At 38.8% G+C, this 26,910-nt stretch overlaps 1 long non-coding RNA gene across 3 annotated transcripts in view; it reads right to left on the reverse strand.

The window, feature by feature from the left end:
• Positions 1 to 26,910, reverse strand: part of LOC137164560 (uncharacterized) — a 109,945-nt gene that overhangs the window by 22,246 nt on the left and 60,789 nt on the right. The window contains exon 4 of one of the 3 annotated variants that reach the window (XR_010923108.1): positions 4,479 to 4,674. The exons of the other annotated variants lie outside the window; for them this stretch is intronic. This is a non-coding gene — a long non-coding RNA (uncharacterized lncRNA). Of the gene's footprint in view, positions 1 to 4,478; positions 4,675 to 26,910 lie in introns of those variants that run through there. 3 annotated transcript variants of the gene reach the window in all.

A 26,910-nucleotide genomic window follows, 5' to 3' on the forward strand; every position in this document is an offset into this window, starting at 1 on the left:
GTTACAAAAAAGAATTATTGGAATTTGTAGACGTTAAATTAGCCCATAGAGGGAGCTCACACCGTCCCACAAATGTACAGTAATTGGAACATACTGTAATTTAAAACATATATCTATTAAGCTCTCTATAGAGAGGCTACAGAGGTCAAAATAATGATTCTTTGCTTCCTACCAACCTCTGCGTGCCCATAAATTCATTCAAATTAGACTCCATTGACCACGTACTTTGTAACTCCAACAAAGAGAAGATGTTTTTGTCCATATATTCTCCACAACAGGCACAGCCACTTATAATGATTATTTGCATCTGATGTTGGAACGAATAAGTCTGTGTAAGAACATAACAAGAATAAAGTTCCAGAAACTGGAATTGTCATGGCAATGCCCTAAATATCACCATACAATTTGTTCTGTTAAGATAACTATGGTAGTGCTCTTTTTATAAGTTGACTAGAGCCACTATTGTATTTCTCAATGTGCTATATTTCCTTCAAGAGTATTACAATAGTATCACTGATATTTGAAGACCTACAATGAAAATTGTCAGCTATCAGATGTTGAAGAGGCCTTTAAATAAGAATGAGGTAAACAAAACCCCAATTTCTGAGGAAATATAGAACAGGAAGACCACTCAATGGAAAACATCATACTGTAAATGTGAAGTAGAAGAGCAATTCTCTAATCTGATGTTGCAGAACATATTTTGGAAAGAAACCCATCATTCTATTAAATCGGATTCCAAGTATTTAAATGAATTAACATTATACAAGACTGAATGGCAAGAGAGAGCATTTAACCTATAGAAAGTAGGTTATTCTTCTCTGAGTACACATGTAGAACACAGCAAAATAAAGTGGATGGGAATGAAAAAAAAATAGCAAATAGAGATTTTAGTTTACTTAAAATAATCTGTTGAGTGCTAATTCTAATATACTTTATTTTAACTTCCATGTTAACTTGCCTGTCCTATGCTTTAACAGTATCAACCATTTTTCCATCTTTGTGCTGCCCTTTGAAACACGACTTTTTATTTTCCTTTTAGATATTTGGTTATTCCCAGTCTGCAGTGCAGTTAATTGGTTAATTTTATTTGATATTTTTGAAGAAAATATAGGATTTTTAAAAAAAAAAAAGACAGAGTGGGATCAACAAGAATCATAAAAAAGGATAGCAATATACAACTTCAGTGGAATAAGTGTGTTTGGTTAAAGCTTACATTAACAGTAGTATAAATGTTGCTGGAATATGTTGGTCTATTACTAGTCATCAAGGCATTGTGTTTATTTTTCATCAGTGCATCTCTAATTTACCCAGAGGCTGGAACTTAACCTCATGCACTCTAACTGCACCAGACCAAATTTCCTGTCTGCCTATATTTTTATGTTGACTTACATCACACTGACATATCAGTGACCTGTTGTGTATATATAAGTGATAGAATCCTTGATTTTAATACAAATAAAGACCTTGTACTGCACTCTTTGTAATCCTTACTCACTTGAGTATCCCATAGACTCTTCATGAACCCAATCTAGCAAAGCCTAGGCTTAACAATAAAGTAGGGGTATGGGTTTACTCACATGTTTAAAGTTAAGCATGTGCTTAAGTGCTTTGCTGGATCAGGGCCCAAGTGAGTAAGAATTAATTTCATGTGTAAGGATTGCAGGACCAGGCCCTAATATTAAAATTTCATATGCAAATCCTTTTTTAAATGAAATATTTTACTAATGATGTGGCAGAAACCTGGGAAATTGTACTGTTATTTGTAACAGCTTTGCATTGGTATGAACTGCAATGATAGGCAAGGCTCAAGTTTTGCTCCAATAAGCACCAACACTTTTGGATGCTTATCCAAAACCTCTAATTTTGGGTGTCTGGACTGGAAATCTGACATGAACAGGGTTTTCATGATATTTCCAGTATTCCTTCCCAAGTTTCAAACACCACCTTTCCAAAGGTACTTTTGATACTGATGCCTCCAATCCAGTTTGAAATCAGGAAGTACAGAAGTGTGTGTGTGGTCATGCATGCACGTGTGTGTGTGCACAAAACAGAGAGAAAGAGTGAGTATGTGTGTGTATACAAATTTAAGTTATCAGCTTTTTACTACCTATGAAAAAGTCTAAAACGGGGTTGGCTTGAGTTTTGGGTCAGTATTTACTTCATCTGACCTGCTTCACCTATCCCTAGTGATCTAGCACACACTCTTAACCAGAGAAGCAATACAAAGGCTGGGGCACTGATCCTGTTCCCGTTGAAGTCCATGGTAAAACTCCCATTAGCTTGAAAGCATATAGGATTAGGTACTTGATTTCCAATAAATTCAGCATACTGAACTAATCCATTTAGGTCTGCAGGTTACATTTTTGTTTATTTAACTAGCTTTGGATCTATCTAAATTTGACTTCTTGCTTAGCTGCATGTTAAACTGCCAGTTGTTAAATTTGTACTTAAATTTGCCACAATGTTGTTATTAAACAAGCAGTGATGGTAGCATTCGTTTCTTTCTGAAAACTGCCAGAAATAGGAGCTCACCCTGGAAGGAAGATGGTGGCACTAGTGTCTCAGGCACACAAGGGCACTCTGTTCACTGTCCGTGCGGTGGTGCACAGTGACTGTGACATGAGATCCTTCTGATTCCCGTTCTCACAGATGAAGTTTGAAGCCCAAAGACAAACTAAATAACAATTTCTTGAGTAGAAAATAGTGCTCATCATGTGTCAGGAATCTCCATGAATTCATTTCACACAGCAGCATGGACTTCCCTGATCTTCTAACTAAGATTTGAGAGCTGGATTTTTTTTCCCCTTAAAAGCAAATAAAGTAAATTCTAGCTCAGTTACAATGATAGTGCTGGAAACTGGTGAGCCGCTTTACTCTAAAATTCGCTAAAACATGCTTTAGGAAAACAGTACTTGTACTACATGTCCAGACACTGTCCACCTGAAAAATATATTCGTATACTACAGTTAATGCAGAGTTGGGCAAGCAAAACCCACACAACACATTTTCTCTAGGAAAATGCAGTATTAGCATACACATTCGCCATACATATAAATATGGTCATTCTAAAAAGTCAGGAGCAATAGGATTTTTTAAATATATGAGCCATTGTTATTTTCAAAACAAACCATGTTTACACAGCTTCCAATTTAAGCATGTCACTTTACTTATAGAGCACTCTGTTTTTACCTTCAAGGCATAGGCAAGAATTAAATAAATTCTTTCCTGTTGAGTGTCATTATAGCTGAGTAACAATATTTCTAGGATATAGTTTTAATCTTTATTTGCTGTCCTTCCATTGTTCTAGTGATGCAATCCCATATAAGGTTTCTCTGGTGTTGTATGGAATTTATATTAACTATCTGTTCACATGTCTGCCTTTTCTCTGGTGTTGTGACTCTCCTTTCATGTGATTTCTCTTCTCTACTTTTATTAGATGTTTGCAAGACTTTTTGCTTTGAACTATACAGACTGCATTTGGGGCCGAAATGCTTGATACTGACACCATTTTTTCCAAGTCAATGTCCTCTGAAATCTACTCTGAAAACTATACCTTGAGCCGTTGAAAAATTGGTCGTGTGCACAAATAAAAAGTAGGAATATGCCGATACAATCCAAATACTGATTGGATGCTAAGACCCTCATAGAGTTCTTCCCAAATTGCCTATGCTATTTCTCTTTAGTATGTCAAAGGATTGCACACATATTTTAGAAGATTTCAGGTGTGATAAAAGGGGAAAACCTATGAGCACAGGTACATTGACAGTTCTCTGTGTGTGTATGCCTATTTTATAACTTTATATTTGCTATATGCAGTTTCAGAAAAAAGAAATGATCACAGCTACAAAAGGCCACTTCTGTTCCTCTCTGCAGGGATGGAGACAAGATATTGAGAGGCCACAAAGTTTGAGTTGACACCCTTGTGCACTGTGTAACCCCCACACCACAAATGCACCTACAGAAAGAGGGTAGGCAGGCAGGCTGAAATGGTAGGCACAATTTATATGGATCCAGTGACCACAAATTCCACACAGGAATTAAGACAGCAGCCTCTCGTCACTACTACAGGCCATAACTTGTGAGTTTATACAGCATCCAGAATCAATAGGCTGTAGCAATCACAGATCAGTTGCACAAGTGTCTTGTACATGGTTCCAAGCTAGCAGTAGGGGGAAAACTCCTTCCTCCCCATTCCCAACATTGGTCCCAAGTCCAAGACAAATTTAGACAGGCTTTGTATAAGAGAATAATAATTTGACTTTACAGGTAATCCTGTTTGACTGCCACTCTTGAAAATGTAGTGGTAGCTAGTATTATATTTCTTGACTGGAGCAATATAGCATGTTCATGTTACATGCCGTTGACAGTGCTGGCCCATGTAACTTGGATCTGGAAACATTGCTCCCATACTGCAGGAACCTGGGCAAAAAAACATGCATCGCCAGCAGCTCAACAAATAAAACAGAAAATCTGAAAATGTATTTACTACTATCAGGGCATCTCATACATAATTATGCAGTGATCCTAAAACAAATAATCTGCCTAGTGATAATGGAAAATCCAGCAATTGATAACAAACATAGCTGGGTATGAGAGACAAAAATGAGTAACAGTACCATAAGATGCTCATCCTCATAATAAGTTTCTTCATGGGATCCAAATGACTTGTATCTGAAAGTAGGTTAAATGTAGAGAGTGTTCATAACAGGATTATATGAAATAGGAAGCCATGTCACATCTGAGATAGTCTAATAAGAGAAAACACTAGAATATAAATGTCTTGTGCAATGTAAGGAAAATTTTCTAGCAAAATTAGATTGTCATCATATAGCCAACTGCTGCATTAGTGAAAACAAACATCAAACAGGATTATGCAATTTGCCTGTTGATTACAGATATGAAAGTCACAAATAAAATATAGCAATCACGGTAAATGTTATAGAACAAGCCTTTAACTAAACAAACAAACAAATGTATAGTTATCAAATATTTACACTCTTCCTGCTGGGCAGGAAGTTCCAGCTGGGCAAACTTCTAGGGCCAGATTCTCCTGTCACTTACATCGGTGTCAACTGGGAATAACTCCATTGAAATCAGTTGAATTACATCAGGGTGAAAAGTTAATCTGGTCACTAATATTTCAGGAAGCTGGAAATGAAAATTAACCAAAGTTCTTGATGCCATATCATTGGCATGAGTGCTAAGAATACGTCTTGTATGCGGATTCATCAGTTTTGGTCTGCTGATATCATGGATTATTTTAGGAGTACAAAGTTAGCCGCTAAATATAAAGAACAGAAAAATACCATTTAAAGTGAATGACAGAGACAGAAAAAAAAATCTAAGAATTATACTAATAATATCAAGAAAATGTTAATCATGTTATGATTGTTATAACATGAGCTAGATGTTTTGTCGATCTTTAATATAAATTCCAAAGCATTTGTAATTATGGAAGCTGATTTGGAAATTTGATATACTGTACAATAATGTTTCATTTGATATTACGGGTTCTGAATAATTATGAAATTAAATGTTCCTTTGCATGGTACCTTTCTTAGTTTTAACTGGTAATTCATGTGCTTTGCTTTTCTAGCAACACCTTTTTTAAAAAAATCAAATCAGACCTTAAGGTCAGGTCTCACTGAACATCCTTATTAGACAGGGCAGGGTGGCATCCTTAAGACAATTACCACTGATCACCTCTTAATGACACTTCAAAACTACTTGAATATTAAAAGAAAGGTCATACAAAGCTACGGTGTGCACTTTTATAGGGCTCCAAACTATAATGCGAGCTCATACATTTGTTCAGTCACGTAAATGGTTTTAGTTACTGTTTTTGGAACAAATAGGGTTAGTTTGATGGGGTGGGAGTTGTCATAGCAGCCTTTCTGCTCTTAATTTTTAAGAGAAAATATTCTAGGAAATCTTTATTGTAAAAGGAAGGTTTAGCATTGGCTAAATTCTGGTTAAGGATATTCTGTTCTCCATATGTTATTGTTACATATATCACATTTTATTAGTGGCTGAATAGTGATATCGATTGTTTTCAAAATGAATATTAAAGGGCCAGATTTTCAAAACAGCTCAGCACACTGGGGAGAGGAGTTTTTCTGAAAATCTGGCCCTGAGTGTCACAATCAGAACTGCTGGGAGTTGATTTTTGCAGATTTGACACTTGTTTATGTGCTTAAATGGGAGCTGAGTCCAATTGTGGGTGCTGAGAATTTGAAAAACTGGCCCCACGTAACCCATTTCCAATTGTACAAGCAGACCACAAAGTACATGCCTGATAGGCAATGCTAAGTAAAATTGCATTGTCTATCAATACATTTTTTTTCTGTATTTACATGTTTCCAATTACCTTGGTTATATGTTGTGCTATAACATACTCTTTATCACATCACTTCTGTCCTGAAGTTGATCTTATAACATCTAGTTTTATAAGGATCAGAAGTGATATCAGTTGCAGACTTTATAAAACAGGATACAGTAGGCTAGATACGAAACAACTTGACAGTTCTCTCTATTATTAGGAAATATGTATTTTTCACATAATTTTTATGGGTTAGAATATTTTAATTTCTTATTTTCACCACTCTTTTTGTATATGTGGCACAGGTATTTTTCTCAACCTCTTTCATCCCAATCCCAACAACAACTATTGTGGTCACAGTAAAAAAATAGGCTGCTCCAAGTAAAGATTTACAGATCACAATATTCAGTGTGGGGAATCTTTAGTAGTTCTGAAGGTAAATTGTTTGAATTTAAGATATAAAAGGGTTGTCAGCTCAAAAATAAACGGGAAGGTAATTTCTGCACTGTAGTTTGTGGCATTTTGCCAGATGCTAATGTTTTGGCATGGTTTTGTAGGGGAGGCTAGAAAGGTCTGGTGTTTTCCTACAGAGAATTCTTGTAAAAGTTGGCAAGTTCATAGGGGTTTCCAGGATTTTTTTTCCCATGAGGTTTCCTGTTTTGAATAATCACTCAGACATTTTTGGCCTCAAGCTTCCATAAGGGCTGAATATTTCAAACCACTATGAATTGAGCCATTCTTTTTCAAATGAACCACTTGCCCAGCTTGCATGCAGACAAAAGAAAACTCTGTGCTATCTATTGTTATGGTGGTTAGTGATAGCTCTCTTTTTATAATGGCATAAGGAAGATTCAAATCAATGCCAAATAGGAGCAGTGACTCAGTGCTGAAGGAACCATGACTACTATTACAGCTTTTAACCACCAATGGCTTTCACTCAGATCCTGCAGGAGAGGGAGGCAAGAGAAAAGGAGAAGAAAGGCTAGAGGGCAGAAATTAAAAACAGAAATGCAAAGAATTTTAAAAGTAAGGTTTTTAGACAGTCTGCTAGGTAATTGACATACTTTAAGATACTCTTTATCATCTATTTCTCTAGCCTCTGCCTAACTAAAAGCCACATTTGTGAAGACCAACACTATTAAACTTGCTGTAATGGTCTATTTCATACACAAAGGGGCTAAATTAAATGTATGTTTACTAAAAGGATAAATTTTCCCAGCCCAAAAATGAACACGGAAGTATAAAACAGTGGTGCTGTCTCAGATTAATGTTTGAAAGAAAAAACCTGTTGAAATAATGAAACCTTGTATGCATCACAAAAGTGGTAGGAATTTCAAAATAGCTGTGAAATGAATCTTTTTTCCTCAACAAGCCCAAGTAAGCAAATCTGGTGTGACTGTACTGTTTCCCTCATGATGAATCTTTGCCTTAAATGATCACGTTAAAGGGAAAGTTCTCTATGAACCAAAGTTATAGTTTTAATTAGTTTTCATTGTACAATCAATTACAGGAAGGAATACTAGTGTACGGGCCAAATCTTTCCATTCCTAGGCCCCAATCCTGCTCTTAGAACTATGCAGGTGGTGGGCTCCCTGTACCCAATGCAATTCTCAATCCAGTATCAAGCGCTGTTTGCACACAAAGAAAACTATAATGGAAGGAGGAGACAACAAGTAACTCTGCCTGTGTACCTAGCAATATTAAAGGAAAAGGCTGTGCTGTTCTGCCAAAAAACTGCCATAAACTAGCTGGGGAAGGCCATTGTGGGCACAGAGAAGGATCAGAGAGAAAATTGCCCTCACCCAGCCGGAAACATGTGGAAGCAGAAGTCTATATACCCTTGATCTGCTTTAGGGTTTTACTGGAGTGTTGTCCTCACCATTCACAAAAAAAGAGGTGATGATAGGAACCTGAGTAAGCAGTGAGGAACCTTTGATGCAAATTAAAGCTGCTTTTGAACAGGGTTTACAAAAGTAGAAACCTCCATTTCTGATTTTTTTTCTAAATAATATGCATCAGTTCTTTGTCTTCAGATTTTCTTTTACAGGGACAAAATAAAAGTGAAGGTAGTAATGGGGCACTGTCATCCTCAGATATGATAAAATATGCATTTAAGTTTGTTTTAATACTTTTTCTCTGCCTTTGACCTTTTAAATAACATTCATTTTTACAAAAGACCTACTGACTTTGTCTTGACAATTCCACTATTGTCTGTCCTTGTCAGGAACCAGGTGTAAATGGCCCGTCCACCTTCAGGCACTGTACTCTGGCCTCTGTCTACTGGGAAAATCAAATAATTCCACTAGAGTGAAAGGTGAGTGGCAAAAAATGCCACACTTGGGGGTGACTCAGAGATCAAAAGAAGGGACAGAGGTACCAGTTGCCATAACAGCGTCACAAGTAGACGACAGTAGTCTTATTGCTGTAATGTACACTTCATCTGAGGAAAGAGGATTTGACTATGGAGTCAGTTCTCAGGCAGATGTTTTATGAATTAATTTCAGACCATTTTACTTGCCCTACCAGCTGGAGACAGTGCTCACAGTAGAAATGCACCAACTGATGATGTGAAGACTAAAGAAAATTAAAGGTTCTGCCTTTGTCAAAAGCAGCTTATAAAATCATTGCAGACTCTGCTGAAATCTCCTTGGCATGCACTCCCCAGGTAATATGTGAGTAAGAGACGAGGAGACCCTATGGTCTTTAGATGACTAGAGATACCAAGTAAAAACTGCACTGTACTCACATATTTATCCAAGGCAAACCAAAGGGGTGTTTACTCACCGAGGTGGCAGTATTAGAGTTAAAGGTGAATACCAATCAACACTTGTTTGATGGCTAATGAATTTAGGCACTGTTTCACTGAAGTGACCAAACCAGAACCTTACATTTCCATGGAAACAAATGAACACAAGCATTTTCATCCTCCACTAATTTAGTGTAGATGTCTCTTAGTTTCAGAATTGCTATTCCTACAGGATTAATTATAAATAGTTATCTACTGATATCTACAGTAATACATTTTGCTTCTGACCATGCACCACTGAGTTTTATAATGGGTTGTGTATACACTGCAAATGTAAAACAATATTTTCATTGATAAATCTCATGCAACATATATTTGTGTTTCCCATGAGATTTAATGATGCAATGGGAACTAGGAGGTAATTTTTTCTCACTAAGTAAAAGTTCAATGCTATTAAGACTTAGAGCCAAAGTCAACCCCAGCAAAACAGGCCCATTGCCTGTTAAGTTGAAAGGGACTTGTGCCCACTTCCTCCACACTTTAATATACTTCTTGGGGAACTACAGATGAATATATTTACTTTTATTGCTCTTTACTTAGAGCTTGGAGAGAAGTAAACATGTTTTCAATTTGTTTTTTCCTTTCCTTTCCCCAAGCCTAGCCTTTCCTGATTCATACTCCCTCTTTCTTCCTCCTTTAAGAACAAAAAGACTCTTTCAATTTCTCTAGTCTACCCAAAGCCTTCCCCAACCAAGGAATATAGACAGACTGTGCTCCTCCCCCAGCAAGCCAATAGCCACCTGCCCACTTCCTCTCAGCTGTTGGCTCCATAGGCATTGTGTGTGTGTGTTTGGGGGTTGGGGGGGGGGCATGCAGGGTCACATGCTCCTCCCCAGATTTGCTGCTTGCCTTGTACTGAGCATGCTCACAAGGACTGAGCATGCTCAGTAACACTTCTTAAGCCAGCTGCCCTCCCTCTGCCCCCCCCCACTATCGGCAGGCATGGGTCATGTCAGGCTGCCCATTATGTTCCTCCCAGACACCCCAACACCAGTTCTTCCTGTCCACTGGGTTGGCCTCCTGATTTTCCTTACTCCACTGACTGAGGGATGGTTCCGATAGCAGGGGGTGGTGTGTCACATGGGGAGAGATAGAGGGAATTCCAGCAAGGGAAAGTGATGCAGGACTCATTCTTCCTGCCCCACCTCCCATCACCCATGAACACTCGAAAGCATGTGCTCTAATGGAGCCCAGCTGAAATGCTAGGAAAATTGCGAGATGCCCAGCATTGGCTATATTTGAATATTTTTGAATATCTGTGAGAAAATCACCAGCAACAACTAAACAGAAAAGATTTTCTGCAAAAATGATATACTGGCATCAGGAGTGCACGTAGGTCATAGTTTTCTCATCAGATTCAATGGGAACAGGAATGGGCCCTAAAACAGTAACAATTACTCCTACCCTGGGATGAATTTTTTTTCCCTTTTTACAGTAAACCATGAACCACATGCTGCCCTCTACCCACTCCCAGAATTCTCACTCACATCAGCAAATTGAGGGCATTCTTTGGTGCTTGGTGATTAACTGACTATTTCTGTATATTGAGTGTAAATTAGAAATGGGTCAGAATCAAAATACTCATTGAAATCGTGTAGGTATTTGTGGGTCACCCCAACATGTCATGGTTAATCACAGGCACCACGAGCAGTCATTCGGTGACATCGGAGGCTAAACTGCAGTTATGCTTAGAAAAGTGACTAAGAAAAATGGCACCTTCTAAGATCTTGTACAGAATCTCTGCTCTGAGGGTGAAATTCACCCTTCTTGAGAGGGACTGCACTAAGGCCATGCAACACGTGAACCCCATTTAAGCCTTCAAAATATAGTTCACGTGGGACTTGACTCTTGCATAGGGCTTTTGCAGGCACCTTATGAAGGGGTGAATTTCACTCTGCTTACTTCCAGTCAAGCCCGCTTACTTTAGTATAAAAAATAAGATTTTACCACATTTTATTCCAGTTTGGCTGCACAATCCAGGCTATGGGAAAGTGAGTTAGATTTGATTCTAGTTTTCATATCACTTCTTATAGTTATAAAGTGCTATCACCAGGAAATACTGTGTTATATTTGAGTAAACAAACCATAATTAAACATTGCTTTCTAACTCAAAAGCACTGTCTGGCACTGGATTATTAGCCATCTCATCAGAGAATGTAAGGATTACATAAAGCATGGAAATTGGACTCGCCTATCACCCTGCACATGGGGCCTCCAAGTGAGCATTAATTCACATGAGCAGAAAACTTCGGGTAGCTTGCATTTACAGCACTCATGCTATAACTGATCTAAGGATATATTCAGGTCTTCAGTGTTCAGAGATGTCATTCAGGCACCCTTCACAAAATTCTAAAATATGCTTTTCAAACAAACCAACCTGTTGTGTATTTTGTGTCTTGCCTAATTGCCTAGGTTGCCGTAGCAACAGAGCTTAGCTTGTTGCCATAGCAATAGAGTTAGACTATTAGGGGATAGCTCAGCCAGTCCTGGCTGGTTTTTAGTCTTAGTTGAATAAAGACGCTCCCTGTGTTGCATCTCTCTGTGATTTGATTTTGCTTTCTGAATACAAGCAATAAAAAGGAATTCAGCATAACACAATCCTTGAAGAACACTTCTTGAAGAAGTCAAGAAATGCGTATATTATAAAAGATGAAAAACTTAGAATAGAGTCTGAAATAGCTGGTTTTAGGAAGGATGGTCCTGTAGTTAAGGCCCTGGGCTGGAATTGAAAAGACTTGGCTTTAATTCTCTGCTCTACCACAGATCTCCTGAGTGATTTTGGACAAGCCACTTAGGCCCAGATCCTCATAAGACATTTCGGCACCTAACTCCCATTGAAATCAATAGAGATAGGTACATAAATACTGTTGAGGATCTGGGTCTTAATTTTTCTGTAAAATGGGGACAATCACCCTTCCTTTGTATTGCCAAAACCTCTTCAGGGAAAAGGCTTTCTTTCACGATGTGTTTGTATCGTGCCTATCACAATAGGGCCCCAATCCCTGTTGGGGCTTGTAGGCACCACTGTAACATAAAGAACAATAGTAAGCATTAATATCTAAGTAATAGGGGTGAACAAATTAGTTAGGTTTGCATGCACCCACTCCTGCCTACACCTTTCAAAGCTTCACCCATCTCTCAACCTGAGGATCAGGAAATTTTCATTCAGGAATATCCCCTCTCCTACAGTCTCATCATGTTTCCTACATGTTCCCATATTACACGTGGTATATTACCTGCTACCGCCATAGAACACCAGGATCTCTTTAGAAGCTGGTGCATGAAGTTGGCCATCAAGCATCTTCAGGGATCTCATGGTGGTTCCCTCTTCACAATCCAATCCAGTCTTATATTTGGTGGTGTAGGGATAGCTCCTGCCCCAGTCCCGGGGAGGCAGAATCTCAACTCCTTACACTGAGTCCTACTGTCTTGCCCTTTAAAATGTGAAAGATACTCTGGAAGCCCCACAGAGCTCCAGGGTTCTTTGAAGACCCTCTCACCATTTCCACAAGAGTCTCCAATTGTAAATGACAGTGTGTGGATGCAGAAATTGAGACCACATGAATGGGACTTTTGAGGAATTTGTAGCTTCATCTGTTCATATTCTCTATTTGTTTTGACTGGTGGATAAGGATGGCTGTAGAGGGAAAATGCAAGATAAATTGTTCACTGTCTCAATAAAAGACCCTCACATTAAAAAGAGGATAATCCTGTGTCTTTTAACTAGTTGAAAACTGACCTTCCTTAGCTTGAAACTGCCTGTAGGAGTCCCAGGACAGGTTGTTCTGACATTCTTTTAACATCCTCTCATCATCACAGCCAAAACTAATCACAAGAATATTACCGGTGACAGGTGCATTTATTCTGTCAATTAAATCAGATGGTTAAATCGAAATGTGCCCCAAATCTCTCTTGTTTGCATTATCCATATTGGCATTTCTTGGCTGTGGTTCATTGCTGGCTGGAAGTCATCCAGCCCCTGCAGTCACTTTGCAATTCTGTGCCAGCAAGTTTTCATGCTCTGCAGCAGCCGTTACAATGAGTGTAGATTAGCCCTACAGGACTGACCTGAAATGTTATATTGCTTCACTAAGATTTATTTAAAAACAAAACAAAACAAAACAAAGGAGACTTAGATCGATGCTTTCGGAATGAGAAAGGATCTATCACCTCATGGGTAAACATGGTTGGTGTGCAGGTGATATGAAATAGAGAATCTAAATTTGAAGAGAGACTTCAGTGTTATCTGAAGACTATAAAATGTGCAAGAAGAATCAGGTATACAACCTGCCTTCATTATAACGCTCTTTTATAAAACAGTTACACAGATGTTAAAAAGGAACGTATTGATGACAATAATTCAGTCCATTTGCTTCAGACTTCTTTTTCGTTAAGAAAAAAACAATGGACATTGAAGTATAATTGTGGTACAAATCAACAAAAACAAAGAAATGAAAAGAGTTAAAGCCAAAACTCTAGCCATAATCCACGTCATTTGTCTACTTACTGGAGAGGTCTCTGAGCAGTGGCTGAGTTTACATAGCATATATGCTACAACACCTAGATGCAGTAGGGCAGGTTAAAGGCCAGGATGATTTTGATCTCACGCACATGATGTGCATGCCAGTATATTTCAGCTATGACTCCAGATTTTCTTGCTCATGGTGCCTTGTACTTAGTACTTGTACTTAGTACCTTAGCACTACTTTAAGTGTGAGTGGTTTTCCAGTGGGGAGGGAGAAGAAAGCCTGGCATTGTACTATTTAATAAAAACAGAAAAAGGACGGACAAGAAAATATTTTAGGACTCAATTCACTCTGGTTGCTGGAGGAAGATATAAATTGTATTCCCTTCTGCAAAACAGGAGGACTGCACTTTGATGGGATATATGCTCCCAGAGAAGGCAGGCAGTGTTGATCTCTCTCTGAGGTTGGTAGCTATAATTTGTGGTTGGGGTGCCCTAAAAACCACTCCGAGAACAGAGGAATATGCAGAGGGGGATATATAGACTCAGTCCATTATTCCAACCACCATGGTCCCAACTCCTGCTCTGCCCAGTGCTGATCTCTTTCTGAATCCCCTTTCCCTGCCTCTGAGTGCTCCCCTCTCCCCTTTGGAAGAATTTCCACCACTGTCAGCCTTACATCCTGATTCACCCCAGCAGAAGATGAGGTAAACCATGGCTGAATCTAGCCAAATATAAAACAGACCAAAATGCAGAGCTATTGCTGTCTGTCACGTAAAGATAAATATAGACATAGATGCATTACTTTAGTATGCATTGTTCTGCCCCGCTCAGTAGGCCACAGCAACTCCTTTGGCGGTCTGATCGTGCAAACTTTTACACTCGAATAATTTGCCTCATGTGAGTAGCCCTTTTGACTTCCAAGGCAATACTCACACAAGTCAGATTACTCATGGGTAAAGCTATGAACAGGATTGGGCTCCTGAAAAGCTTCCAGACTGGCAAGTGAATACAATTTTTATGCAAGATTTAAAAAATATTATAGTTTATCCCAGACACAATGGGCTTGCCCCTGCAGCCAGCACATTCACACAACTCACAAGGAAGTCGGTGAGAGTTTGGAGCACAAGGAGGATGCTGCTCCATAAAACACTGATGCATGCGTGTATATTGTTCCTGTCAGTGTGAACTATCTAAGTAAGGGCACATTTATATGGCGCTGCAGACTGCGCTATAGAGCTGTGAATTGTTGTGCATGCTATGGTGCTACTCCTTAACTGCCCCATGTAGACTCTGCTGACGTGAACTAAAAGGTACCTAAGTTCATGTTAACCTAGCTCCATTTGAAAGTATATGTTATTATTCAACTGCAAAATTAAAAGGGGAAAACTTATGATCTGTCTTATGATTATTAGTGTAGTTTCACATTCCTAAGCAGTTATAAGCTAATGGTTATATAATCTATTTATTAACATTGAGGGAAAGATGGGTTAATGAGCCTTAGACCCCGATCCTGCAATGTGATACATGCCAGTGATTTCCTGCACCCACGTGGACCCAATTGACTTCAGTGAGCCTTTTTCGTAGCACCTGGGTTTGCTCCTATGTATCACATTGTAGGATCAGGGGTATGGGCTGCAAACACATGGTGTTGCTCAATGAATTTGACATTTATGTATAAATAATACATAAATAGTATTTTTCTTCTGATACTGCTTGTCCTAGTTGTGATGTTACCTCCCCTTCTTCTCTAGTTCATCTAATGTGTCTTTAGACAATAATATTTACTAATGAGAATTACCTTTAAGAAAACAAATCACGTGTTAAAAGGAAATGAAAGAAAGAAATTAACGTGTCATGTTTATTTCCCGAGTCACATCTTTGCATCATTAATGTTGTCAGCACAGTTCTGAGAATACTGTTCACTACTTACAGCAGAGGGAGCCCCAAAACAAACAAAATACTCTTTGTGTAGGTCCTACATTAACAATGACTAGTGTTTTAGCCATTTAAAAAAATTCTTAGCAACAGAGTAGTAGAATATTTTAAAAAATCCACTAAGGTTGAAAGACTATCCTGAAACATGGAAGCGCACTGAAGTCCATGGGACTTCTGTTTGTGAAGAATTTGGCCCTTAGGATATATTTCCCCTTATGTTATAACAATTTTAAGATTGTCCATTAGAGCTGGTTGAAAAAATTAAAATTTTCTCCACACAAAAAAAATCCATTTTTTCCTGCATTTATAAACCAGCTCTACTGTCCAAATTAAAATCTTAGGGTCTCATACTTCTTTGATTTGTTCTGGGTTTTAACCTCAGGGTAACTTCATTGATTTTATTTATTTAGTCATGATTTACCCTGCTGTGAGAGAAAATTCAGGCTCCTAAACAACTCATCATTAGATTCCTTTTACTTTGCTGTTAGACTAGTAGAATTTACAGCATAGATCAAAATCGGAGAATAGAGAAGCTGATTTATTTTTTAAAATTTCATGCTTTCATTTTTGCTGCTTAAAGGAGGATTTTTATAGAGCGTTAGAGAAAAACTACTGATCTTAACACAAGGCCATGAAAAGGAGATGGTTTCCCTTAAATGGAGATCAAATAAAGCACAATTTAAAGTATATAATTACCCTTTGCTGTCTTTAGATAAAATTACTTATTGCTTGTTTGGAGCACTCATCTGTATCTATCATTTTAAAAATAGTGAAAAATACATTATACATAAATTATATCTTCAGTTTATAACAAAACAAAAAAAAAACCCTTGTACATAAGGTTTTCTTTTCGGTTGTGTTTCACGTCTTCTAATTTACCAATAATGCCAACGACTATTTAGGGGAGTATGTTCTGGGACAACAGTACAGCAATATTAAGTAAGGTAACCATATGTCTCCTACTTCTACCATACTGTTTGTGACTGCCCCTGATTCTGGTTGGATTAGATTTCTCATCAGTTTGCATGGTGCTGATGGAATGTCGGTTGCAGATGCTTTGTTGATATAATGTAAAACACAAATTTCAGGAAGTTAGACTCTCTATTGCGTACAGGAATATTAACTACTTGCCTTCACTTAAGAAGCAATTCACAGAGGTCTGCTTTAAGACTCTTAATTTATAGTATATTTTATATATCATGATGAGTGAATGGCTGCCCCTAGACAGCTGACACGGTGCCCACGATATTTAGAGCTTCCTGTTTTTGACCATCTTATGGCTTATCTTAGAAGCAAACTGATTATAGAACTATATTTTCACAAGCAAAAAAGAAGTGTGTGTCAACAAACAAGCTTTCTTCTGTTAATTTCTAAGAAAAGATTCTCACCTTAGTGCAGAGCTTATAAAGTAATGAATCTTTTAAATATGGCTAAACTCAAAGCCCTACTTAAAGCTGCCATTCCACTTTTCTCTGATTTACTGATTTAGTCCAGCTTAAGGAAGGGCAGTAAGGTAGAAATGCATAAACAAGGTGGCATATCAGCTAAGTAGAAGGTTAAAAATTGGCACAAACTTATCCCATCACCACAAACGATATTATCCTGGGAGGGTTTGTGGCTTTCCACAGCTCTGAAGAGCCCACCTCTCTCCGCTCATTCTCTGCACAAATTAAAGTGTAGGTGCACATTGTCTCAAAGAGAAAATCAAGCAAGAGGTAGAATATAAAAACAACACAAGAGGAGAATCTCTAAGTTTATATTTTTATGTTAATGTGCCGGTAAGAAAAGGGCCTCCTTTGGGGAACCATAAAAAAAAAAGCATTAGAAGATCTCCAAGTTAGAGCATAGACACTTTCTATGCAGATGGAGGATTTAAAAGAAGCAAAATGATAACCACATAGTCAAGAGACTAGAAAAGAGACCTTGATGTTTGATAGTTGTAATAACCTGCAGAGTGCTCTAATGGCTCAGGGATCAGGTGCAGAACTACAGCAATAACAAGAGCTGAATAATTATCTCAGCCATATCTGTATAACCAAAGTCCCAGAGTATGAACTATATAAGGAGGCTTCTGCTGCCTCTCCAAGATTTCCTGAAATGTTAAATCACTGAATTGGGAGCACTTCCAGCATTAGTACTGCCCAGTTAGAAAGAAATAAAGCCCAGAAACCTCCAGTGGCAGTTCTAATGTCTTTGTTAATTATGAATTATGGGTAAACATGCAGACTCACAGAGGTCACGGCTGTCAGCAACAATACTTTTCAAGAAGGATTTTTATGAGGGTCTTTTTCATTTTGCTCTAATGTCCTTTATATATACACATAAACTGCACCAAGAATATGAAAAAATAGTGTTTGTTTTTAGGGGATGCGTATTTATTTTCCATTTGTTTTTCCCCTTCTGTAGAATCACGTATCCATTGCCAGTATAACCCAGTTCATAACTATAAGCTCCTCTGTGAAAAACAACAGCTGTACAATTCCAAGGACTAGGTAGAAAGAGTCATTGGGGCTGAGGTTAGGTTAATGATCAGACACTCTGTTAACAAGAAAGTAGCGGTTTTTAAAGTGAATGGCCAGTCACTATCCCATCAGCTGTAGTCACCTTTCACATACAATAGGACAAACAAAGCTGAATACAATATCCTTGATTAACCTCACTTAAATGGCAATGCTGATCTCAAATCTGTCCCATGGGTGTGTATAAACAGGATTAAAATTATATTATGTGTGGATCCTGCCCAACAAAAGCAACTGGCACAAAATCATTTTTAATCAGGTGGTATCAGCTTTGGCATTTATTCTTTTTTGTCCCATTCAAAGAACTTTTGGGACTTAATATAAGATATGGAAGGAACAGAGGAGATTTAAGGAGAATATTAAATAACATGTTGATATGATTGCAGTGTAGACTGTAAAATGGCCAATATAAAACCAGAAGACAATATTCAAATTATCTCTGTAAATTCTGTGTAGAGAATATAATCAAGAAATAAACTATAAATTCAATACTATTGGCTCCAGTTTTGTAGGTAATGGATTCAGAACCCACTAAATTTATAATATTGGATTTAGACAAATCAAACTCAAAACATCCAAATTCAGATTTCTAGCAAATTGACTATAACTAGATGAGGTAGGTGAAACTTTCCTAATAAATCAAAAAACCATATGAACTTCATATAGTTTCAAGTTCACTTTGAGCCCATGAAAATTAAACCATGCAAGACATCTTTGGGACCACAAACATTTCATTGAAAGATATTTCTGCTGATTCTGGATAGTCAGATTTTTTGGAGACTGAGTGTCATCGTTTTGTTTGGTTTCATAATAAAGTTTGTGACAGTCAAGCACATGGCTGATATTCTGAGTTAAATTAAGCTGAACCCTTGTAAACATGTGTGTTTTACATAAAGCCTAGTAATATTTTTCATGTTTTGCATTTTTCCTTCATCCTGTTGGGTTCAAATGAACTCAAGTCTTAAATCCAAACTCCACAGATGTTCAAATGTGCAATCTGAAACCAAAGATTTCAAAGATTGCTGAAAACTCATTTGGAAACTTGAATATATCTCACAGCACTGTTCACCATCAGTAAAGTTTAACCATCTTTGATCATGCCATTCTTGAATGGATGAAGGACCTTAACCCTTCTAAAGGTCAAGTCAGGTGTTGTGTACTGAGGACTCAGAAAAGTTTGTCAGTGGACATCGATTCCTGCCATGTGATAGGGATGCAACATTTTGTAATCCCAGCCTATGTCATCAGACTGGAGCCAGGAAATTAAGGCAAGGACTTCTGTGTCATACCCTTATTACATGATATCAGAAGTTAACTATATTTTTCACAAAAACAGAGTAAAATAAATCTCTCAGTCTGAAAGAGAACCTTCCAGAAAGTAGAGGAGGTGACTGCTGAGCTTCCAAATTTTCCTGGAAGCAAGTGGCATTGCAGAGAAATCAGGGAGAGAAAAATCCTCACACTGCTACGTAGTGCAGACCATACACTTTAGAATACGTGACATATTCTAGTGGGCAACCAAGAAGGTCACACATATAAAGGCTCATTTTCTTTACCAAAAAATAGCTTTCAGGCAAAATGACTGACCCTTACGTGACAGTCCCAGATAATAAACCAAAGTCATGTGTACTTGAATAGTTAACAGATGGACTAATTAGAGGCTGAATTATTTCTGGTATAACTGATAGCCAGGTGAAACCAAGGTTATGAGGGACATAAACGTGACTTTGTAAAGAACAGTGGATATTTGCAGGACTAGTGTAAATTGCTTCCCAAATGAAAGGGTTAAGAGTGGAAGAAGAGAAGTGCATCTAATTAAAAAGCATACCAAGGCATGCAGAATGAATGCAAGGGTAAGCAAATGGCAGAGACCAGATTTGTTTGCAATAAATGAAGAGTCACAAAATAATGCAAAGATAACCAGGATGAAGGGTGAGGCGCAACGCACGCAATAAAAGCAGCCATACTAAAAAGTGTCTATCTCTGCATAAATTGTAAAGAAATACAAAATTAAAATATATACATGAACATACAGGTGAAGAACAAAGATTTGATGATGATGAAAAATACGTCTTTGTGGGCCTCTAAATAAATTTAGAAAATCAGATTCTACAACACGTTAGTTTGTGACACTGAAAATAAATTTTAAAAAGTGAATTTCAAAATAGATACTGGTGTGGATTTCAATATAATCTGTTCCAGAGGGGTAGCCATGTTAGTCTGTATACCGCAAAAATAACATGAGTTCTGTGGTACTTTAAAGACTAACAAATGTAACTTTTGTAGGCATAAACTTTCGTGAGACTCTTTAAAGTGCCACAGAACTCTCGTTGTTTTTAATGTAATCTGTGAACACATACTGAAAGATTACTAGATAGCTCAATGTTAAAATGAAAAATTAAGTTTGTTTCAAAGAGCAGGTACAAAATAAGCCCATGTGCAAAACCACTGGTATATCATTATTATTTTATCATCTAATTATTTAAATTTAACAAAGAGCTTAAGATCTCAGTTGATGCCATCTTGGGTGGGTTGAGGTCTGTCCTTCTATAATATGATTGTCCAGGAGCACATCCTCCCAGAGCTTGGACTACAACTAAACAGAACTGTGTTCCAAACAAATAAGACATACTAGCAATTGCTATGGTTATGAGCAGTTTCATTAATATGTCTCTGGGCCAAAACTGGTCAAGGTAGAATCAGACTATCAAACTTTTGAAGCCATATTAGAGAAACCATTGAGTAAAGCAATGCCCAGGCTTCAGAGAATGATAATGAAATTGCAAAACTACTGATTAAATAAGAAATACAATCCCGGTAAAGAGCTCATTATAGTGTGCTTGCTCTTAAGAGAACTTAAAAGTAGTGAAAGCAAAGAGCTGCAAGGAAGAGGAGTATGAAGTAAATATGAGTCAAGCACTGACTATTTCAGAAACAAATAGTGACAAACTCAGACAAGAAACACAAAGTGGCTCAACCTTACAAGAACTTGAGAGAGTAATCCTAGATGGATGACTGACAGAAAAAGCCCACACACGTCGAAGTATAAAAGCTTATTGACACAATGCAGGTGAACTGCTGCATATAAAAGAGATTCTGTACAAAGAACATCATGTCATAATAGTACACAGTATGAGGTCAGAAATTGTAATCATAATTCACAGTGTCCATCTGGGTATCGAGAAATGTAAGCAAACAGCCCAAGATGTCTTATTTTAGCCAGGCTGACTTCTGTCTTTGAAGGTCAGAAATTAAATCCTGGCTCCATTGATGTTAATGGCAAAACTCCAATTGAATTCAGGGGAGTCTGGATTTCTCCCCAGATATGAAATTGGCAACAATAAATGTAGGAAACATAATGCAAAAGAAACACTGAAATGAGAATATCCCTGATCACACTTGGTCCAAAGTCGGTGTTCTTCCATTTAAATGTAATGGAAAAGATTACCCACAATTAGTGGACCTCTGCATATATTGGGCCTAATGCAAGACCACTGATATCGTTCCATAGACTTCAGTGTGCTTTGAATCAGACCCATTTTTTTTAAAAATTAAGCTATTGCACAATGCATTGAGTAGCAATGTAGTAACACTCTGTAAATCAAAATGTGCTCGATATGGTATTCTAGATGGGTTCATAACCAATGATAGCCCACAAATCATCAGTAACTCATTTTGGCATTTCTTTTTGCTACATCAGTTGAAGCACACCTTGGCAAGCCCTTGGTGGATTACTGGAAAATTCTGTACAAATAGCAAAGAACTTGATAGGAAAAAAGTAGTCATTAGCAGAGTCAAGAGATCATACTAAACATTGTTAGACTATCACAACACACCTCACAATGCTTTACTCTGATCACTAGGTCAGAAAGTTATGGGCAGAAGAAAAAAAATTGTGCCAACATCAGAAAAGCTTCTTGAATTAAAAACAAGTAAATCTGAAGTTAGTAAAGAAGCCAGGAAACTAGAGCAGAAAAAAATACTAAGACAAGATGCCAAACAGTTGCCACCACTGAAAAGGGGAGACATGTTAGATTTCAAACAGGAAGTGGCAAGCAACCTACATTAACAGCTACATCATCCGCACCAAGGTCATTGTGATGGGCTGTTCACACCACATCAGCCCTAAAAGAGGTTAAGGTGGCTAGGTGGGCCAACTAACCACCTAGGCTGCATCTGGAGGAAGAGCAGGGAGCAATGAAGGCTAATTAAAGGATTACGCTTACCTTGACAGGAACAGGTAGGTCCTCTTCAAAAACAACAGCCTGTTTCTTTAATACAGCTGCCAGACCTGTTTCTCCCTTAGCCATCACATTCACTTCTGCCCAATTCAGCCAGATCTTCTTAAGCCACGACCTTCCAATTAAGGCAGGGTAATTGCCTTCCACCACAAACAGTGGCAATTGAGCAATCTGTCCATTGAGCTCCACTTTAACATCAGTAGTACCCAACATAGGTACAGCTCCTCCAGTGTACATCTTCGGAATAATTTTTGTCGGCCTTAAGCGGAAGATGCTTTAGCTTCTCCTTATACACAGTATTTGAGATCAGTGAAACTGCTGCTTCTGTATCTAGTTTCATGTGTACAGGTTTACCTTCCAACAGCAGGGTTACCCAGTATTCATGTGAGCCAACCACCATGCACAAGATGTGGAGTGGCACTTCTTCTTCAGACTGGTTGTCACTTTGATCATCCTGAGCCTGCTCTACCACGTGCAGATTTTTTCTTTTTGGTCCACCAGACAGCAGGCTTCTTTTTCTCCTGCTTGCCTGTTCTGTTTGACTCTTCTTTCTTCTGTTTGCAGGCACATTCAATGTGTCCCTTTTTGCCACATCATCAAAACTCTAGCCCTGTACACCAACAGTCCAATGCATGGTGACCCAGCTTTCCACAGCAGTGACATTCCCGGCTCCCCACTGTCTGGTTGGTAGGTTCTTGTGACACCTTATGCACGCTGGTTGATGCACTCAGTTGTTGTGCTTCCTTTGCTGTCAGTTCCATGGAAACTGCAATTTCAGTGGCCTTCTGCAAGGTGAGCTTGGCCTCTGTCAATAGGCGCTTCTGTATTGCTTCACTCTGCAGACCCTAGACTAATTTATCACCCAGGGTATCATTTAACACATTAAATTCACAGTGCTCAGCAAGTTTCTTAAGAACTGCTACATATTAGGCAATTGTTTCACCTTCTTCTTGATTCCTTTTGTGGAACCTAAATCTCTCTGCAATTACCATTGGTTTTGGGGGAAAATGTGCCTCCAGAATTTTCACGTCACTGTAAGATTTTGTGCCTGGCTTATCAGGTTGCACTAAGCTGCACAGCAAACTAAATGTTTTAGCTCCCACAACACTTAAGAAAGTTGCCACCTTCTTATCATCTGCAATTCCATCACAACAAAACAACCTCAAAACGCTCAGTATATGAGCTCCATTGCTCCATAGTTTCATCCACTTTGTTATGTTTGGATACTTGGAAGTTGCTTGCACTCAGAGATAGAAACCAGCAGACAGGAACAAAGGGAGATGTAAACACGCACAGACTGAGTTCATTCTCGTACTCTAAGATCAGACAGAACTGGCTGAGCTATCCCATAATAGTCTAGCTCTGTTAGCTACGGCAAGTTAGGCAGGACAGAAAATACACACCACCAGCCACTGGGGAAGTGGCACCAGTGAGGGGCAGTGAATTGGCAGACTACATGGGATAGCTGGTACAGATAGTTGGTACCCAATACCCTCCAGAAGAGGACAACTACAGTGACCTGGCCAGAAAGCCAAACCACAAGAAGGGAGCAGTCGAGTCGAGTCGAGTGAGAGAGAGTGTGTGTGTGTGTGTGTGCGCGCTGGAGTGAGCACCTGTAGGAAGGGGTGTCAGACTGACAGAGCTAATCCACAGAGCAACCAGGGGGGAGGCACTCCTCTGGTGAGTAGAGCACACTGTGACAGTCAAACATCGCCATTCCCCCACAGGATGAACAGACGACAGCTAAACAAAACCAAGGAAGCCACTGGCTCATTGTTTCTTGCAAATACCCAGAATGCTCCTTATCACTCACCTACTGACAGGGCTAACATGTCAGCCTGTCCCAGATCCTAGCGAGCACCCCATCCTAGTCACCCACTAGGGTTGCTGTGAGGGGAAACCAAGCCTCTGTGCTCTGGATCCCTAGGGTATTTTCAAGCTCCTAGAGTCTCAACAAGCTGCAGCACTGGGGCTTCCTTGGGCCTTTCTGTACATTTCCTGGGCATGCTTCCACTTCTGCACACCTTCTGCCAGAGCTACAGCCCTAAGGTGTGAAGCTTCTAGTTTACCGCCTAACTCTCTCAAGGGCATGCAGCAGCTGTGAAGCAGTCAGCACTCACACTTTGTACAGTCTAACACCTTTACGCTCTTTTATATTTAATCGTGTAAAGCCCAGAAGGGTACAGCTCATACAGAACAAAAAACATCTAAAACCGCAATGTCCTCACTAGCTCACCCTTCCCTTGTGAGTCTTTCGGGGACCATCGGCATCCAGGAAGGCAGACAGAGCATCCCCCACCTCATGTAGACTCTTACATGGTTATTGATCTCTCCTCTCCCCCTTGTGGACTGGAGAAGAACTCCAGCAGACCAGAGTCTGCACTTTAAAACCTTCAATTCTCTGTGTCAAGCAATCCCTTTGCCAGCTTCCCCATATAAGCCTAGCCCCCATCAGGTGTTGCCAAGGTGACTTCCCTTCTTCTGTCCCTCCCCCCTCACTAAACCAGTTCTCCTGGAACAGTCTTTTGTCTAGAGTGACTGGACTTTCAGCGTTTGGGTACTGAAGAATCTATTGCCCTCTGCTGTTATTCTTTTCCCATCAGACTTTGGAGTCTCAACCCAACATGGAGGCAAACAGACAAGAGAGAAGTCAAAAGATTGCATATTCAAAATGCAGTGTTTAATCTGACATAGATGCATAATGTTCAAAATCACACAGAATCCATAAATAGAAAAGGAAAATTCCCAATTCATCAAAACACGCTGTCACTGACAATGAAAACTATAATTTGCATACTCTGTACATTAATGGTTGTTCATTTTGGGTAATATATTTAATTTTTTTTTTTAAGAGAAGACATACCAGAAACCACTGGAGTCATTGGCTACTGGCCCCTGTCCTGTGACAGAAGGTATACACATTTTATGATCCTGATCCATGTTAGTTGACTGTGGAAGGGACCAACAGGTTCTTACCAACACTCTGGTGTGCCACATCTTTATTACAAAAGAGATGATTAAACAAACAAGTCCAATAGCCCATTTTTTGCACTTTGCTTTTTGTTTGTTTAGGTGTTTGATTTGTTTGTCTCTTTGAGAGGGAAGAATATGTTTGAGACTACCTGCATATATTTAGGGTGTCATGCTTGCCTGTTATTATTTTAAATAATTATAATGACAGATCTATGCAAAAAGCCTTCCCTTCCACTGGTGACAGGTCAGAACATTACACACCATCCTATCATACACAGACCTAGCCATAATAGCGTGTATGTTCATGACCTTTGGCTTGATTCCTGCAACTCATATATAGGAATGAAGCTGAAAAAGCTCCAGCAGGTATAAAACACAGAAATGTATGTGCTTAGAAAAATAGATTGCCATGAACAAATCACCCAGGTGCTCTACTTTCTGCACCGATTTCCCACTAAATACACAGTATAGTTCAAAGTCTCTATCCTGATATTCAAAGCCCTCCATGCAATTGGCCTTATTTGCCATTGGTATCATCTCCCTTCCAGAGCAACTAAGTTCCACTGGAACAATGAAACAGTAAATCCATAGAACGAAATGTGGGAATGCAGGAGAAGAAAATTCCACAGAAGCTGGACCTAAGCTCAGAACTCATGACTATATGAATAGGAACAACTATTACTAGTTGTTGGAGCTAACTGCTTTAAGAATTAAATGCAAAACTCATGTCTTTAATTTAGCTTTTCCTTGATAATTTCATGTACTCACGATACTCATGCATGCACATGCACACGCACTGGCACACACAACTATATAATCAAGTAGGCTAGAAAGGAAGACAGAGAAATATTGTTATTTCTATTTTTGAATTTGGCAAGCATTCAAAACTACGATGACTAGGTCCATATAAATCAATGAGAGATGGAGGCAGCCATATTTAAATCTTGACTCTATCAAGCACATAAAAATCAACGGACAAAATATGTGCTTAAAATTAAGCACGTGCTTCACTGCTTGCTGAATCAGGGTTTCGGATTGTCAACTCTTTGGAACAGAGCTCACCTTTTCATTATATGCTTTTGTGTTATATTGTACAGTGCCTAGCACAATGGGGCCCCAATCCCTGACTAGGATGTCTACACACTATCAAAATATAAATAACTGATAGAAGGATTTTTTTGTGTGTAATGGTCAATCTATCTATCTCCCTGCATGTGAGGGTTCTAAATAATAAGTGAGGCAACAGCAAACAATGGCCCTGCACGCTGTGAAAGAGGTAACTTGATGTGTTATTTCTGTTGCCTTCTCATGCTCCTATTTCTTTCTCATCTCTCATTTTTGCTTTATCTTTTTGTTGTTGTTGTTGTTGCCTGAATGTATTTCTAGAGTCCCTTGCCATGGCAACACCTGCAGGTGAAGGCAGAGCTCATCATCTACAAGCTTTGCCAGTGCTGAAGAGGCAACTAATCACTCCACAAGTAGAGAAGTGCTATCTCCAAGATACCCATAAGCAATTTGCAAATGTGGGTGTCCCTGAAGCACATGCTTCTCACAGGTGTTTAACCTGCTTCTACGACCACCAGAATAAGCACTTTTTCTGCTGTTTGCATCCCATCACGCACCTTGCCTGTTCCACTTCACACAGA

Source organism: Emydura macquarii, unplaced genomic scaffold (genome assembly GCF_026122565.2).
Source record: "Emydura macquarii macquarii isolate MOO-44397 ecotype Brisbane River unplaced genomic scaffold, CSIRO-AGI_Emac_v2 contig_2676, whole genome shotgun sequence".
Classification (NCBI taxonomy): domain Eukaryota; kingdom Metazoa; phylum Chordata; order Testudines; family Chelidae; genus Emydura; species Emydura macquarii.